Source organism: Wyeomyia smithii, chromosome 3 (assembly GCF_029784165.1).
Source record: "Wyeomyia smithii strain HCP4-BCI-WySm-NY-G18 chromosome 3, ASM2978416v1, whole genome shotgun sequence".
Taxonomy (NCBI): Eukaryota; Metazoa; Arthropoda; class Insecta; order Diptera; family Culicidae; genus Wyeomyia; species Wyeomyia smithii.
Window position 1 is genome coordinate 31,151,014 of NC_073696.1, and position 18,140 is coordinate 31,169,153.

Consider the following 18,140-nt stretch of genomic DNA (forward strand, 5'->3'; position numbering starts at 1 on the left):
CGCCACCGGTTGAGTAATTTGGCATCGCACTCGAGTGCAGCAATCATTCAATGAATTGCACAACACTACCATACAAAGTACACGCTTATTGTTTCTTGTTCACAGTTAGGTGATAAAAATGATGTTAATTGTGAATGAAGTGAACTTAGCGTATAGCGTTGACAGTATTCTTCATATTACTATATGAGAAAAAACGAACAAGATACATTCAGCGAAGTAGTTTCAGTATGCCTCTGATAAGCGACAAGTGAATTACGTGATAATACAGAAGTGCGGCGGTGCATTAGACATTCACGATGTTGCTCGGTACTGTGAAATTGAACGCTTCCAGATGGCTAACTAGTAAACATGTAGGGTAACGGGGGTATTTTGGCCAGCTTTGGGAAGTGTTCGCACAGTTCAATAAAAATAAACACAATTTTTCAAAATAAATACCTACTCTATTATACCATTGTTAAAAGTTAAGTGTCTATTTTAATATACACCGTTCAACAATGCAATATATTGAAAAATATCCTAGAAATATCAAAATTTCTACGAAGTACTAAAAACATATTTTGGTCCACCAAATTTTTACTTTGGCCCACCTTTATATCTACAGACGTGTATGGAAATAGTTCGGACTAATTATATTAAAGATCATCATCGGTATTTTTAGAGCAAACATAGTGGGTTTGAGGAGAACATCCTTCTGCTGTGAATTTTTGTAAATTTTAGGTATCTAAAAATGAAATGATTTGGCTTATAGCGGTTTGACAAGCATTCTCATCTAATTTTATATCGTTAAATGTGATAAATTAAGAAGTAGTAACCTGTAAATTGTCACAAGCTGCTTCTTTGTTCACGTGCAACGGCCGAACGGTAATCAAAGAGATGTCAAAACTTGGCATGGCCAAAATATGTTTGCTTCAGAAAGAGGCAAACATATTTCGGCCATGCGTTTAACCACTTTTTAACTTTTTCCAACATGTTAGAGTATAAAAACTGTTTCTAGGACATTTTATTGATGTTACTACAACAACGAATTGTTTCATAAGCATACATATTTGTTACTATAGCTTCCGGGCGTTGACTTGTATATTACCACTTCCTCTTGGCTTTGGGTTGACTCAGCCATGACTTTGAATATGTATGAACTAATTCCAAAATAACACTACCTAGAACCAGTTTTTCGCCGAAAATTATAGTGTAGTATGATTTTTAGGTGTGTTATTCAATGTTGCATGCATAGTTTTCTAATATTCATTCAAAATACCCCCGTTACCCTAGTGGTCGGAGTGGGCCGTTTTCGCAGTACCCAGACACAACCGGCAACGGTGGCATCCTCGGAATCAACTGGCGACTCGGAGTGGGCGAATGCAAAGCCTTATGAAGCCATTCCTACACCGGAATCGTTTCAGGCATTTAGGAACTTTTTGCCTGGAGGTGAGTTTTTGGTTTTCTAGATGAAGAAGGAATGATTGTGAAAAATATTGCGCCCGCAACAAACCTAGAAATAGATTTCGTTCGTGATACCTCACATATTTTGCTTCCAGATTTTTGAAACTTTGTTCGTGCGTCGAAAAAGTACTCTTTGAAGTTTTGAATTTTTGTTAACGGTAGAATTTAAACTTCCGATAAATTTGATGCACTTTGCTTGAATATTTTCAATGCGTTCTTCTGAAATATTTTTTTTTATCGAAAAGCAGTCCCAAGTACATAATTAAGCCTTGCCAGACCATTTGAAATAAGCCTATTCAGCTTAATAACGTGATTGTTGTTTGTGTTGAAAAACTTACCCAAGAAGCATTGATATTTTTCATAGATTTTTTTTTCAACTTTTTTGTGGCTCTTTGAAATTATTTTCAAAAATGAAGTGTTGAGATTTGTGGGTTATATTTATCTCTGTTCGAATAAATTAAATAAAAAAACTTCAAAATTCTGTGAGTTGTCTGTTGTTACAATATATTTGTGTGATTCTTCGATGCCATTTCAATGATTTGCGAATGATTTACAGTTGTCTCTTTGGTATTTGATTTATATAATTACTCATGACAAACACGTTTAGATCACTATTTATAACTTTATGAATTATTCATTCCAGACTTTGCAGTAGTCTTTCCAGCAGGGTTCATCTACGTGGCTTTATACTTGATGTTTATCGACCTCCTCCTCCTCTTCCTCCTTTTCACTTTTTGATAACAATACTTTGGAAAATTTTTGGAATATAACGATTATTCTGTAACCACTGAAAAGTTTGTAAGCCTTTTTAACTATGCACAATAGTAAGGAGTATCAAACCATCATAAGAACTTTCTTCGGCCCCAGAAACCTCGACACACAAATTTTTAAGCCGATCGGTTTAGTCATTTCCAAGTCTGTATGGATCAGACAGACAGACAGAACTCCATTTTTATATTTATAGATTTAAATAGTTTGTAAATGATCAACTCTATAGTAAAAAATTTAAATTTCTCAATGTATCATATAAATATGTATATTTAAATGAGTATTCACGAAATTAAATTAACCACTGTGTGCTCGACGGGGTACCCACAAATTGAAATACTTGTATCTTTGACAATTTTCATCCGATTTCGATACTTTTGGCTCCGAAAGATTCAGTAACTTATCTACTTTGAAGTCGGTGTCGGCCGACAATCTGTTTTTTCGGAAATAAGTTCTGTAATTGAGGAATTTTATGAACACAGTCATACTTCGATATAAGGCAACCTCGATATAACGTAACTCGATATAACGTAACTTTTACCTCGATACGACGTAACTTTTTAAAATGTATTAAAATTGAAAATAAATGGTACAGCAACTGTTTTTGGGCTATAAATTGTTTCAAATATATGTTTTGAAACCAATGAAACCAATGCGAAAATTGTCCAAAATGGTCATGAGGAAGGTTTAAAAATACAGGTGATGGGAAATAAGTTGTCACGCATCCTTCAGCAAACAATTCACAGTCTTGCATCAATTTAAAAACAAAAAATTTTTTTTTGCTTGTTGAAATTTTCTCTAAATGGGCATAACAAGGTTTAAAAATACTGGTAGGTAATGGGAAATAGGTTTTCGCGCATCTGTGAGAAACCACCAACAGTCTTGTATCAATTAAAAAAAAATTTTGCTTGTTGAAAATTGTCCTAAATAAGAATGGTTTAAAAATACTGATAGGTGATGGGGAATAGGTTTTCACGCAACTTTGAGCGACCTCTTTTATCAATTGAAAAAAAAAATTGTTTTTGCTTCTGAAAATATTTTTTTAAATGGGCATAAGAAATGTTTAAAAATACTGATAGGTTATGGAAGAGGTTTTCGCGCATCTTTGAGTAACCAATAACATTCTTGCATAAATTGAAAACAAATTTTTTTTTGCTTCGATATAACGTAACTCGATATAACGTAACGAAAATAAAAATAAAGTTGCCTTATATCGAGGTATGACTGTATTTGGACAGAATCTTACAAAGTATTGTATTGCGATTAGAAAAACGCGATGTGTACCCCCCAACGAACCGCGTCCTAAAAAAAAAACCTAAAACTATATCCTGACCAATATGTATACCTGCATTATCTGCAGATTTCAAGTTATTAGGGCTTTGGATTCTTGAATGCTTTGGATGAACTAAGAAAGAATCGACGTGAAATGTTTCGACCCCGAGTGTATGTATCAGTATGAGGAAATAGAGCGGTAGTGCATAATGCTTCGGCGTAAACGCGTTTCCGGCCCGGGAAAGTTCTGCTAATATAAATATCTTCGAAATGTAGTGTATCCGCGAGGTATACCCAGATATTTATTCTGTGGCCGTTTAGCCGAAATTTCGTTCGGTTGATAATTTCGTGACTAGAAAAACGCGATGTGTCCCCCCCAAACAACCGCGTCGGTAAAAATGGGTTTGCTTGTTTAAAGTTACTCAGGATTAATACCTGGTTGCTTTTTCACGCGCGATGTATGCAAAGAACCGCAATACTTGGTAAGGAAGATGCTCTCCGCTTGTTCGTTTTCGTAATAAGCCAGCTTCACGCGTAACATTATCTGATTCCGCCAACCACCATGGTGAACACAAACCTTTCCACTGCAGTCACAGGAATGCAGAGATAGACTTAGTCTGATCGCTATGCCGAAGATCGTCCAAGCTGCTTTTATGATTGCGCGTAAAATTGTCAACCTCGCGCCTGCTGAAGTATATTTCCAGAGTATCTTCAGGAATAGTAATAAACAAATATTTAATCACCTGGATGCTTCGGGTGGTGAATTGTATTCGCGCGCGTCGTTCGTATAGACCAACGGGGACTGACAAGTGAAGTACTCATCGTTCGTCTTCGGAATGAGTTAAATCCGCGCGCAACTTTCCGATTTAGTCACTTACCACGGTGACATAACCCTTCTTTTCCGTCGTAGTCGTGGAGATGCAGAGGTAAACTCGGTCTCCGACAACAACGACTGTTACATCTCCTTTCTTCAACATCCTTCTCTACCCTAACGATCGTGAGGACGTGGCCTGCACCGTATCGATCCATACAAAGTGGTAGCTGCTGAATTTTTGTACACTGAGAATAGCAAACTAATCCCATGTAGCCGTACACGTGGTTTCTTGTTCGACTTCCGACCAGGTCCACGTCGTCAGCGAAGCAGATGAACTGGATGGATTCATTGGACAGCACTGTATACCACCCATTGTGGCCCAAATCAGTCTTGTCAGTTTCGCAGGGAAACCATTTTCGTCCATGATTTCTATAGCTCTGCACGGTCGATAGTATCGTAAGCGGCCTTAAAATCGGTGAAAAACTAGTGCGTGGGGACTTGATACTCGCGACACTTTTGGAGGATTTGTCGCAGGTTCGTTGTCGATGGCCCATCCACAAAACCGACTTGATAATTTCCAACAAATCTTCGTGCTAGCGGTGAGAGAGGGCAATAGGTGATCTGGGAAAGCATTTTGTGGGCTGCGTTGAGCGTCGCGATCGCTCGGTAGTTCTTACATTCCAACTGTCGCCTTTTTTGTATATTAGGAATATTACCCTCTCCTCCGGTAGCTGCTCTGTAATTCAGATCTTGACTATTAGCTAGTGTAGACAGGGAGTTAATCTATCCGGGCTCAGTTTGATAAGTTTAGTTGCCACGCCATCTTTTCTAGCTGATTTGTTGTTCTTGAGCTGCTTGATGGCATCCTCAACTTCACCTATCGTAGGGGTCGGTATGTCTCGTTCATCCGCACTAACGATGTCGTTCTTCCGTACTAACGATGTCGTTCTTCCTACCGTCTTGGTCTTGTGCCTCGCGCCATTCAGGTTTTTATTGTAGTACTAGCTGACCCGGCAAACTTCGTCTCGCCTATTGTAGTGTTCAATTTAATAATTTTAAACATTTCAAATTCATTGATTCCTTGCGATTTGTTTATATCATTTGAAATGATTGGTTTTATCGGAATGACAACATCCTCGACTTTTAGCTTTTGTACATCACCTCTATTCCGGAAATATATTGAATGCATTTCAGTTATTTTCGTTGTTTTTTTCAGAAACTGAGAGTGGTAATCTTCGAATTCAAAATGGTGTCCAGGGTCAATGCTTAGCATTGTATTAGTATATTATTAGTATTCGGTTATTTTCGGCTGTTTCCCAGAAGATGTCATTTTACAATTCACACTGGTGTCTGAGGTCAATTTTAAGCTCCTTGCATCATTCTGGATCAGGTTATACACATATTGGGTGGTATTTGGTTACTTCAGGCTATTTTTCAGACACCGTAAGTCACCATCTTGGATTTTAAAATGGCATTTGGAGACAATTTCTGACCCCTGAGCGTCATTCTGGTTTAAGAAACACTCATATTGGGTGGTATTTCGTCATTTTTGGCTGTTTTCCAGACACCGGAAGTCGCCATCTTATAATTCAAAATGGTGTCTGAGGTCGATTTGTGGCTTCAGTGCATCATATTGGCCCATATTGGGTGGTATTTGGTCAATTTCGGTTATTCACCAGACAACGGAAGTCGCCATCTTACAATCCAAAATGTTGGCTGAAGTTGATAGGTCGATTTGTGGCTTCAGTGCATCATAACAATTCCGTAAATATGCATATTGGGTGGTATTTGGTCATTTGCCGCTGTTTTTCGGAAACCGGAAGTCGCCATCTTGGATTTATAAATGGCATTTGAGAACAATTCCTGGCCTCCGTGCGTCAATCTGGTTAAAGAAGCGCTCATATTGGGTGATATTTGGTCATTTTCGGCCGTTTTTCAGACACCGGAAGTCGCCATCTTACAATTCTAAATGTTGTCTGAGGTCGATTTGTGGCTTCAGTGTGTCATAACAATTCCGGAAATACCCATATTGGGTGGTATTTGATCATTTGCCGCTGTTTTTCGGAAACCGGAAGTCGCCATCTTGGATTTCAAAATGGCATTAGGGGACAGTTTCTGGCCTCTGAGCATCGTTCTGGTTAAAGAAACACTCATATTGGGTGGTATTTGGTCGTTCTCGGTTGTTTTCCAGACACCGGAAGTCGCCATCTTACAATTCAAAATGTTGTCTGAGTTCAATTTGTGGCTTCAGTGCTTCATTAATTCCGGAAATACGCATATTGGGTGGTATCTGGTCATTTGCTGCTGTTTTTCGGAAACCGCAAGTCGCCATCTTGGATTTCAAAATGGCATTTGGAGACAATTTCTAGCCTCTGTGCGTCATTCTGGTTTAATAAACACTCATATTAGGTGTTATTTGGTCATTTTCGGCTGTTTTCCAGATACCGGAAGTCGCCATCTTACAATTCGAAATGTTGTCTGAGGTCGATTTGTGGCTTCAGTGCATCATAACAATTCTGGAAATACCCATATTGGGTGGTATGCGGTCATTTGCCGCTGTTTTTCAGAAACCGGAAGTCGCCATCTTAGATTTCGAAATAGTATTTGGAGATATGCCAGTAGAAGTAAGTGTGTCGAAACATTGTGGACATGTTTGTTACATCTAAAAACATTTACTTGCCAAATTTGGTTATATTTGCTTGATTGGTTCTCGAGCTGTGCGAAATTATAGTTTCATTTAGGACTCCTCTCTTAAAGAAGAGGGAGGGGTGTCAAACCATTATGGATATGTTTGTTACCCCTAAAAACATTCACCTGCCAAATTTGGTTTCAATTAGTTGGTTTGTTCTCGAGATAAGCAGAAATTTGTATTTCTTTTGTTGGAACCCCTCCCTCACAGAAGAGGGAGGGGAGTCAAACCGATATGGACATATTTGTTACCTCTAAAAACATTCACATACCAAATTTGGTTGTATTTGGTTGATTGGTTCTCGAGCTGTGCAAAATTCGTGTAACATTTGTATGGGACCCCTCCCATGTAGAAGAGGGAGGGGTGTCAAACCGTTATGGATATATTTGTTACCCCTATAAACAACCACCTACCAAATTTGGTTCTATTTGCTTGGTTAGTTCTCGAGTTGTGGGGGAATTTGTGTTTCATTTGTATGGAACCCCTCCCTTCCAGAAGACGGAGGGGTGTCGAACCAATATGTACATATTTGCTACTCCTAAAAACATCCACATGCCAAGTTTGGTTTCATTTGCTTGGTTAGTTTTTGAGATGTGCAGAAATTTGTATTTCGTTTGTATGGGACCCTTCCCTTCCAGAAAAGGGAGGGGTCTCAAACTATCATAGGGACCTTTCTCGGCCCCTAAAACCCCTACATACAAATTTTCACGTCGATCGGTTCGGTAGTTTCCGAGCCTATATGGATCAGACAGACAGACAGACAGACCGGACTGCATTTTTATAGGTATAGATTTCTTGCAATGTCAATCACCTCACTTTCATCCGTCAAGATTCCTCCATCTCTATCCCAACGTATTTCGGCTTGCGGCACCAAACTTGCGCGGGATGCGTTCAGTTTCTTGTAGAATTTACGTTAGCGATACAGTTGCCCCTTTTTCTTAAACTCCAGCTCTCCCAGGTGGCATTTTTGTTCCGGAAATGATGGGTCTGCTGTCTTCGTTTTTGTTTATATCACGTAACGTTTCAACGAATCCCTTGGTGCAGTGGCAACGCCCTCGCTGCATTATTCTCGTCTAGACTCGTCCGACCACCTTCGTCGAACCATTCATTACGTCGATTCCTCTCAACGAACCCAGTTGCATCTTCTGCTGCGTTGGTAATGGCTGCTTTTACATACCTCTAGAGGAGCTTCGATAAGTTTTCCCTCATCTGGCATCACTGTCTCAAGGCTTTACACGTACTCAGTGATGACTTTGGGGAGTTTTAGTCGCTCCAGGTTATTCCGCGGCGGACGGCTATAGCAGATGTTGTTCACAACCGAAAGTCTTTTGCGCATTTTGACCAACAGGAGATAGTGGTTAGAAAAGACGTTTGCGCTACGATAGGTTCAGACGTCGATAATGTTCGAGAACTGTTTTCTGCCAATCAAAACATGATAGGTTCGCGATTTGGTCTGATGTGGTGATCTCTAGGTGTACCGATATTGGAAGGTGTGCTGGAAGCAAGTACTATGTAAGGCCATGTTCTTGAAGGCGGCGAAGTCAATGAGTCAGAGGCAGTTTTCGTTCGTAAGCGGGTGTGCGTTGAACTTTACAATAACCGGTTTTAATTCCCCCTTTTGACCGACCTTTGACGTCACCTTTTTTCAGCTATCGTATGCATGCACGTTGCGAAATTTTGACACTGCAAAATGAAAATGATACAACAGCAGTTTCACTCTCACCCTCTTCAAGCTGAAATTGAATGTCACTCGAGTCAATTATCAGTGAAAATCATGTCAGTGAAATGAATGGTATGTCCTGTATAATAACGAAAATATTTGATCTGAGCTGATCTATTGCATGAAGTCAATAAAGTAGGTAGGCATCTTCATCCTCCACCGCATAAACATCGCTAAAGTTACACAGCGTGTGCGAAATCACAGTAATGCTGCCAGTCAGCATTATCACTGTCAACTGATTGGAGCTGAACGTAGTTATCACTTAGAGCTCGTTCGTGTTGAAACTGATATTCGCAGTTCAACTGAGAACCTATCACCGACAGTGAAAATTTGCAAAACTGATACGGATAAAGCTTTTTCTCGACATGAATTTTGTACTGATCTTATTTTGCTACTGGTTTATGCTAAAGGAAAATATTTCTATGAACTGTCGTTTTTAGTTGTGGATATGTTAAATTTCTTCGAAAGAGACATAATGAAACAGTTTTCTTCTCTCTTAACAACTGTGAGCTTTCTTCCAATTAAATCACACCATCTGCTGTAGAGAGAGCGCAGACTCTGACGAAAAAAACGCTCCTAATTTGACAGAGCAAAAACCCAGTGAAACTCTTGTAAATTGCTCATCCGCGCACGCAAGAAAAGTGAAATAAATTGCTCGGCAATCAACTGAGCATTGCGTTACCGTTCTCATCGCTCTGGGGTGCGGCATAAACAGTATAAAATCGAACTTTCTGCAGAATGCACACCCATGGTGAGTTGTGAATCTTCCTATATTAATAAATTCGAAAACGGTTAGGATGTGGCTTCAATGTGAACCTGAATGTTTTGATATTTGGCCAACTGCTCTTTTAGTAAAGAAGAAGCTAACGAAAACTACTTCCTCTTGAACTGAGAGAGCAAACAAATGTTTACCCCTAACACGCGATGATTAAAAGTGGAAAGGAACTCTGCGACTGAAATACTCTACACCCAAATGTGGATAATTACTCCCTCTGTGTAAGAGCAAGTCTAGTTCTCCAAGGGGTTTGGCAGGTAGAGAAGAAAATTTTAGCAAAAATCAAGAGAACGGAAGAAGCCTGGTTGTAGTCTTATTTTTTTCGTCGACCGATGTTGATTTAATTAGTAGACTGTACCAGGAATTGCTCGGAAGTATTTACTACACTGCTCATATTATATCTTGAATTCTTAAAAAATTCAATATGTCTCAAAGTTGTTTTGACAGTATTTCAAATATATCTTGCAAACGTCGCAAACCAGACGCTACAGTCTTTCAAAAATTTCTGAAAAAAATCCCAAAAATTTCATATATATCTCAAACTGTGTCTCAAATCTTATGAAAAAATAAACCCAAAATAGTCTAAAAATGTTTCAATAGCCTATTAAATATATTCCAAAAATGACAAGCAAAATCGTTTCGAAATAGACTCAAAGATGTATTTCAATATTTTAAAATATATCTCACAACTTCCTTGAACCTGCTGACAAATGTCTCCAAAATGTGTTCAGAGGAACTGTTCCATTATTCATCTGGGCCCATATATTCATCTTATGCAACATGAAAACCCAATTGAAAACAGAAACAAAACGCAAATTTTCTGACTAAACCAATCTACTAATCTTTGGAATGGATTCTTCTTAGTTCACTTCAGATTTTTCTTAAAGTAGAATTCTCAAGAACTCACTTAAAAGCTCTAAATTTGATATGATAGTCGGGCATCTGCACTCGAAAACTCATTGATTTCAATCACCTACCTCAGAAAACAAAATTCGCGCATTGTTCTATACGGCTACAACGAGACTCGTTTAGCAGTCAACGAAAGTTTTTATCATCATTAGCAGACTACTTTTAATTTTACCCATGAACAAAATCACTCACTTCACTAGGAATACTTTAATCTTTTAAATGTTCAACTCAAATTTCCAAAAACAAACATTAATTAGTAGAAATATATGAGATAATTTTTTACAAATCCTAAATTTCAACTGTATGCATTTTCATCTGTTTTCATTGGGTTGAAGATAATCAAAAGTTGCCAAATCAGCTTCCGTTAATACGAAAAAATCATACTGAAAATGTTGAGTTATTCCGACATAATTGACATAAATCGACAGCACTACAGTGATCACCTAGGTTACCAATTTTGCAAGTAAATAACTACAGTGGATACCTAGGTAACCTTAGTAGGTTACCTAGGTATCCACTGTGAATGTTTATGTGCAAAACGGCGGTTTGCGGCTACGTTCATTTATGAAAGTGTAATTCACTCATGATTATCAGTGCGATGTATATGGGGGCGTCGTGAGATGAATAATTGAGCAGTGATTATAGTTTTGAGATAGATATGAAAGCGTTGTAAAAAATGGTTTGTTTTACAAAATTTAGGATAAATCTAGTTAAGTTTAATAAATTTTCAATGCTGGGCAATTCCATGAGGGCATGTAAGCGTATTTTGTTTATTTGTTCAATGATTTCGTGAAAATTTGGTGGTTAATCCGTGTATTCTTCGTGAATATCGGCATAATGAGATGAATAATGGAACAAATACCCTATATGTTTTAAATATGTTTCAGAAAGGTCCCGAAGATGTTTCAACGAGAGTCTAAATATGTCTGGAAACATCTTCGAAAAAAATCTCGATCCTGTCAAAAAAAAAATGAAAAAGATCTTAAAAATGTCCCATATTGTTTTCAAAATTACCTTAAAACTGTTTTGAAAAGGTATCAACAATTTTTCAACAACAGTGTTAAAAATTTCCAAAGTTTGTTTTTAAGTAGAAACTAAAGAAATTCCTGGCCCATGAAAAAAAATCTGATTCCACAAAAAAGATAGGCGTAATTCGGTTCATCTCAGCAAAAACCAGAGGTCGCCCTTTTGTATTTCAGAATGACCTTAAATTAATTTCTGCCCTCTGGGCACCATCTCGATTTCGAAAAAACTCATACTGGATGGTGTTTGACCTCCTTAGGTTATTTTCCAGAAAACAAAAGCCGCCATCATTAAAATAAAAATGGTATCTTGGGTAATCTGGGGCCTCTGGCCAGAGAGCTACGGAAGGCAAAAGTGGAGGTAGCAGCCATACAAGAGGTGCGTTGGCCTTAAACCGGGGAACGTGAATTCACTTCCTTCAAGTATCATATCTACTACAGTGGCGGCGATAGAGCGGAACGGGGCGTCGGTTTCGTACTACTTGGAAACCAAATGAAGCGTGTTATGCGGTGGAGGCCTATTAATGACCGTCTATGCGTATTGAGGATCAAGGGCAGATTCTTCAATTACAGCCTTATCAACGTGTACGCACCGACAAACGATAAAACCGATGACGTAAAGTAGGAGTTCTATGAGCTCCTCGAGAAAACGTATGGAGAGTGCCCACAACACGATATAAAGATCGTCATCGGAGATACGAACGCACAAGTCGGACGAGAGGAGTTCTTTCGTCCCGTTATTGGTAGGGAAAGCCTTCACTCTACCACCAACGACAACGGCTTGAGGCTAGTGAACTTCGCCGCGGCCAGGGGAATGGCCATCTGCACGTCTGAATATTCGGAAGCACACCTGGAGACACCCCAATGGAGAGGCCTGCTCCCAGATCGACCACATGCTGATCGACGGCCGGCACTTTTCAGACGTCTAGATGTGCGGTCCTTTCGAGGGCCAAACATCGACTCGGATCACTATCTCGTGGTAGGCAAGATTCGCGCCCGGTTGTCCAATGTATTTAAATCGAGATCGGCGAGGAAGATACATTTGGACATCCAGAGGTTATCAGCGGAAGGAGTTGCTGCAGAGTATACTTTGAAAGTTGATAGACGGATCGGTGTACCAGCTGGAGTGGACCTGAACGAGCAGTGGAAGCACATCCATAATGCGGTCAGCGAAACAGCGCGAGGAGTGATAGGCATGACAACGGGAACCACGCGTAGTGGGTGGTTCGATGCTGAGTGCCTAGAGGTGACGGAGGAGAAGAATCGAGCCTACGCCAACACGTTAGTAGCAGCTAATCGTGTAACGCGTCAGATACGGGAGAAATACCGGGAGTCAAGAGCTGCCGAAAAGAGACTTCATCGCCGTAAGAAACGTGAGCACTACGATCGCGTCCTCGCGGAGGCGGAGAATTGCTTCACCAGGCACGACACGAGGAGCTTCTATAGAACGATCAACGGAATCAGGAACCGGACCGTGCCAGTACCTGCCATGTGCAATGACAGGGAGGGGAACCTGATTACCGACAAATCGCAGATGGCCAGGCGTTGGAAGCAACATTTCGAAGTGGTGTTGAACGGCGAGGAAGGGAGGAGAGTCGTCGAGGGGAACAGGATAGAAATTGGGGAGGACGGACAAGCTGTGGACCCACCAACATTGGACGAGGTGAAGAATGCTTGCAAAGAGCTAAAAAACAACAAAGCTGCTGGGAAGGACGGCTTACCGGCCGAACTTTTCAAAGTTGGGAGCGAGCGGCTGTGTAGTGCAATTCACCAGATTATCCTAAGGGTATGGTCTGAGGAACAACTACCTACGGACTGGTTGGAAGGACTCATATGCCCTATCTACAAGAAGGGACATAGACTCGAGTGTAGTAATTATCGAGGCATAACCCTCCTCAATTCCGCTTACAAAACTCTCTCCCGTATCCTGTTCCAGCGACTGAGGCCGTTGCAGGAAGCCTTTGTTGGAGAATACCAATGTGGTTTTCGAGTGGGGCGATCTACAACGGACCAGATGTTCACCTTGAGACAGATTCTCGACAAGTTTCGAGAACACAACCTGCAGACACATCATCTGTTTATAGACTTTCGAGCGGCGTACGATACAGTGAAACGCAACGAGCTGTGGCAAATAATGCTAAGACATGGTTTCCCAACTAAACTGATTAAACTGATACGTGCGACGCTCGACGGTTTCACATTATGCGTCAGGACAGCGGGCGAATTTTCGGACGCGTTCGTGACGTTAGATGGCCTGAAGCAAGGTGACGGGCTCTCGAACTTGCTGTTCAACATAGCTTTGGAAGGTGCGATACGAAGGGCAGGGAGCGGTGTGCAGAGGAGCGGCACCATCATCACTAAGTCTCACATGCTTCTGGGCTTTGCGGACGACATTGATATAATTGGTGTTAACCGTAGAGCAGTTGAGGAGGCCTTTACGGCTCTCAAAAGGGAAGCTGCGAGAACTGGACTCACCATAAACACTGCCAAAACGAAGTACATGGTGGCTGGCAGAGAGCGTGGTAGTTCTACGGGTGTTGGTGCTGTGGTGGAGATGGATGGGGATACTTTCGAAGTGGTCGACGAATTTATTTATCTTGGTACTTTCGTGACATGTGACAACGAGGTGAGCCGCGAGGTGAAGAGGCGGATTGCGGCGGCGAATAGGGCTTATTACGGATTTCGTAGCCAGCTTAGGTCCCGTAGCCTACAGATCCGTACGAAATTTGCGCTCTATAGGACTCTGATCCTCCCGGTGGCGCTCTACGGACATGAGTCTTGGACGTGGAAGGAGGCAGATCGACGAGCGCTTGGGGTCTTCGAGCGTAGAACCCTGCGATCAATACTCGGAGGCAAACTAGAGAACGGGGTGTGGCGCAGGCGCATGAATCACGAGCTGTACGAAGTATACAAACACGCTGATATTGTCAAGCTAATGAAACACGGCAGGTTACAATGGGCTGGCCATGTAGCATGGATGGCGGATGAGCGACCGGCAAAGATAATATTTAGCAGAGAACCGGATAGAGGCCGACGACTTCGAGGCAGACCGCGCACGCGCTGGATGTGTGCTATCGACGAGGATGCCAGAGCAGCGGGTGTAAGGGAGGACTGGAGAGTAGCAGCCCAATTCCGAGTTTTGTGGAGACGTATTCTAGATTCGGCATAGGATCTTAACGATCTGTCGCCATAAAAGTAAAGTAAGTAAGTATCTGGGGTAAGATTTTAGAAAAACCTATTTTGGGTGGCAATGGGTGGTAGTTTGAAATATCTGTTCCCTAAATCAATGACTTGACTATCATGTATAAAAATGGTAATAACAATGGTTTGGCGAGATCACCTGCGTTGAAGTAGAGATATGAGTGCGGAAGAATATTGAACTGAGAGAATATAGAAGAGAACAACAGAAGATATTAAATGTTTTCCTGCTATTATTAGCGATACCGCTTACCGTGTAACGCACGTGTTGTTTAAATAAACCACTGCGTTGTTTAGTCAAATTGTCGAGAACCCCATTCGAATTGTTGTTCAAGTCAGTGGAAATCGGCTTTTCAAATTTCATTTAACGGTAGATCTCAAAAGTTTTGTCTCTTCGAAGAAAAAAAAAGAACCATGAAAAATTCAGCCCAATCGTGCAACAGCCTCTTATCTAGAGTTATGTAAAATCATTGAATTCCATTTCCACAGACAGACCTTCCTGCAATTTTTTGTTGCATAGCCTGAAAAAGTATATTTTCCCGACATCTCTTCGCCGGTATAAAGTGCTGATACACTTTGTTTTCCATGGAAGAAACAGCGACGACCGTATGGCAAAAAATGAGTACGCAACAAAAAAAAAAGAACAACGATAAAATTTTCAAAGGTAAGAATTGGAAAGCTAGCAAAGAACAAGGAGAAGTGGTTTTAGTAGAATTTGTTTAATAAAATCAACCTAGCGACAGACTTGAATCCGGGTATAGTTGTTATTTTCTCCGCACGCACGGAGAATAAGGAATTACAAGCCCCTGGCAAAGATCAAAAATATTAACTTAGTCTTTGCAATCAGACTCTTGGAAGTCGTGCCTCAAAGCGGTCGAAGCTTCACTTTTTTGACCGTTGAAAAAAATAAAAATAAAAATAAATTTTCGAAACTAAAAAAAAACATTTTTCTGATGCCAAACGCCAAGTGGTTAAAAAAATCGATTTCCAAAATTTCTGTGCTTTTGTTTTTCATCGACCATAAAAGTGAAACATTGACTACTTTGAAGCTCCACTTTCCGAAGTCTGATTGAGCTGAAATTTTGTATGAAAACGAAGCTCTTGAATTCGGCTTAAATTTTTACCATATATTCCAATGGCACTGTTATTAACAGTAATGCAGAACCCGATAAGGAGGAGTTGAACCCCTATCCTTCCCCCTTGGACACTGTTAGGTCGTATTCGACGATTTCCAATCATTTTTATCTTAGAAATGATGCAACCATATCAATTAGATCATCTGCGTTGCGGAATTTCATTTAATATATAAAACACTTTATGAGCAGACTTTGTATTGCATTTGTGTGTTTATTAGTTAAAACGAACAATTAATTAAGAAATAACGGAATATACTATAAAACTGAAAACATTTCCCATTTCTCTCCATCAGGACGCTACTATAACATTTCGATACCCGACTTGCATCGACGGTTACGGGAGGATTACGGTGATCTGATACGCTTCAAGGGAGCCATGGGTCGAACGGAAGTACTCTTATCCTACAGTCCTGACGATTTTGAAAAGCTGACTCGGACGGAGGGACCATGGCCTGTTCGCAAAGCGCTCGACAGTTTTATCTACTATCGGAAAAAGTACCGGCCGGATGTGTTTCACGACATGGGTGGATTGGATTGGAAACAGACAAGGGGAAGCATGGTATAAGTTTCGTACGATTGTGAACCCTGTAATGATGCAGCCGAAAATTATTCAATTATATGTCGATAAGGTGGACCTGATTGCCAGGGACTTTATGCAGGTGTAGGTTGCTGTATTTTATTTAAAAAGTAGAAATTACTTTGAGTCGCTTGGATGTTTTTAGCATGAAAAATATTCGCGACGATAAGCACGAACTTCCAGCTGATTTTGATCAGTGGTTAAATCGATGGGCGTTGGAGACGATGGGAATACTTGCTTTGGATACTAGGTTTGGAGTTCTAGACGAGCAGCAGTCAGCTGAAGCAGATCACATAGTAAAAGTGTGTAGATAGAAAAAAAAAATAGTCGATTGTATCCTTTTACAAACTGTCCTTTTCATCAGAGTATTCCTCAGTTCTTTGAACGGACTTACCAAGTGGATGTTTTGCCTTCGATATGGCTGTATATCAAGACACCGAAATTTCGACAGCTGATGAGAACTCTCGATGATCTGACACGTTAAGCGTAACATCATAAAACATTTTATCAAATCTATTCCGTTTTCAGGATTGTTATGGCCAGAGTTGACGAGGCAGTAATCAAGATGGACAAAAATCCTTCATCCACCAGTGACAGCCAGAGTGTTCTCGAGAAACTGTTGAAGGTCGATCGAAATGTGGCTATTCTAATGGCATTCGATATGATACTAGCTGGTGTTGATACTGTATTATTCCTACTCCTAAAATGTGTCCAATTCTGAAATCAAGACAGGAAATTTTTCTTTCAGACATCATCCGCATCGATTGGCGTATTGTACTGTTTGGCGAAGAACCCCGACAAGCAGCAGAAGCTGCGAGAAGAACTCCGTACAATTTTGCCGAGAAAGCACTCACCTCTAACACCGGAAAATATGCGCAATCTTCCATACTTGAGGGCGTGCATCAAAGAAGGTATGAGAATCTATCCTCCAACTGAATCGAGTTCCAAAAGGGGTTGGTAATATCTCAAAATAAAATCTCTAAAATATTATATTATATCACAAATTTCAGACGGACGTTGCAATGTCAGGGATGGTGCTGCAAAACGATGAGCAGCATTTTGCCCGAGCGGAGAGCTTTCTGCCGGAGCGATGGCTAAAGCAACCGGCTGAAGGATGTCCGTCGGCGAAGAGCGCCAATCCGTTTGTGTATCTTCCGTTCGGTTTCGGCGCGCGGACCTGCATCGGTAAGCGGATGGCCAACCTTGAGATGGAAATTTTAGCCGCCCGGATTACTCGCCTCTTCGAGTATCGGTGGAACTATGACGAGCTGAAGATACGCCGAGCGATAGTCAACATTCCGGAAAATGAGCTCAGATTCCAAATGACCGAAGTGGAGGACTAATCGTGAACTGGTAGCATTTATGAATTAGTTAAAACACGCGACCTTTTCAGAATTGGATCGAAATTTGCATTGGAACGATTGATTACGTTCCGTTTGTTGGAGAGCAAAAAATCACAGGAAAGTTGTATGCAAAGCCACGACCGCAAGATTGAAGTAGAATACTTTTACAAGAAAGATAACCCGGCTGCTTGCGTGTCAGTCATTTTTTCTAGTAAATAAACATTGACCATTCATTGGCAGTATTGTAATTTCTTTTTGTTTGATATTTTGAATAAAGTTCATTGAATATTTTTAAATTTTGTGCAAATGAGAAGTTGAAGTGCTGCCGAATTGTAATATGCACATTGAATACGACATCATAGAACGGAAACGGAACAAAGGTTACGGTTATGAAGAATGCGAATGACGGCGCGATGCGATTCGCCTTACCGTGGTGAAAGGTACAGCTCTTTTTAAGGCGAAAAAGAGCTATACATT

At 40.6% G+C, this 18,140-nt stretch overlaps 1 pseudogene; it reads left to right on the forward strand.

Annotated features, from left to right (window-relative positions):
- Positions 1-71: 71 nt before the first annotated feature.
- On the forward strand, positions 72-18,094 carry LOC129726633 (cytochrome P450 CYP12A2-like; annotated as a pseudogene).
- Positions 18,095-18,140: the final 46 nt, after the last annotated feature.